Source organism: Oryx dammah, unplaced genomic scaffold (genome assembly GCF_014754425.2).
Source record: "Oryx dammah isolate SB20612 unplaced genomic scaffold, SCBI_Odam_1.1 HiC_scaffold_23, whole genome shotgun sequence".
In the NCBI taxonomy this organism is placed as follows: Eukaryota; Metazoa; Chordata; class Mammalia; order Artiodactyla; family Bovidae; genus Oryx; species Oryx dammah.
The window spans coordinates 104,454,505-104,455,653 of record NW_024070207.1 but is presented as its reverse complement, the minus strand read 5'-3'; the positions used below and the strand labels follow the sequence as shown (position 1 = coordinate 104,455,653).

General features: G+C 45.3%; 1 pseudogene; it reads right to left on the bottom strand.

Annotated features, from left to right (window-relative positions):
• Positions 1-221: 221 nt before the first annotated feature.
• LOC120881692 lies at positions 222-1,149 on the bottom strand (annotated as a pseudogene).

Sequence of the window (1,149 nt, the reverse complement as noted above, 5' to 3'; positions counted from 1 at the left end):
GGAGGAGAAGGGGACGGCAGAGGATGAGATGGCTGGATGGCATCACCAACTCGATGAACGTGAGTTTGAGTGAACTTCAGGAGTTTGTGATGGACAGGAAGGCCTGGCGTGCTGCGATTCATGGGGTCGCAAAGAGTTGAACACAACTGAGTGACTGAACTAAACTGAACTGAAAGTTTATTCAAGCTTTAATGCAGGTTATTCTGACTTTTAAGGTAGCATCACATGGCATACTTCTGAGTACATTCCTGAAATATTATTTTGTACTTATTTATGTTTTATAGATCTATGCAACCTTTGGCATTGGGAGGCTATCTTCTGGGTTCTGATCACATAGCAGGGAACAAATGGACACCAGACCTCTAGAAATCATGAAAGCAAGAGACCACAGTGATCTTGGAGTAGCGAGACAAGTGCCGCCATTAGTGTTCATGTCTGGACAATAAATTCTGTTGCAAATGCACCCTTAGGTAGTGTGAATGGGTAATCTTTAGGGAAAAGAATTGTCAGAGAGAATATACTGCTTTAATATGGGCTGCCATTCTTGTTTGTAATTGTGGTTTGCCAATGAAATGTGTCATCCCCAACTGGACCTGCAGAATATTGTGCTGGATGGTCACTGGCCACATCACTAAGTTTCTTATTAATCCATTTCAGTGCCACAGTCTGTGCTTTTTGTCTGACTCCTCACTGTCTCAGTGTGTCCTCAAAAGTCTGGCCAAAACTCCTGATTATCTGGTGGCTGGGAAGGACTATCTCTTCATCTCACACTGGCTCTGCCAGACATGGGTGCCTTCTTAATAACCAGGGAGGTTGGACTGGGGAGGGCTCCCTGGGAGAGGGTAGATGAGGCTGGAGGGGAAGGGGACACGAGCAGTGGAAACCCTTAGACTCAGACAAGCATCGAGGACCTGACGGAGACCATCCTAATTAGTGGGCTATTTTTTTTTTCAGATGTACACCCAGGAGTGGGATTGCTGGGTCATTTGTTAGTTCTGTTTTTAGGTTCTGAGGACCCTCCTTACTGTTATCCATGGTGGCTGCACCAACTGACATTCGCACCAACAGTGTACAGATCGTGTCCACATGCTCACCAGCATTTGTCACTTCTTTTCTTTTGGGATGATAGCTCTTCTGATAATATCTCAT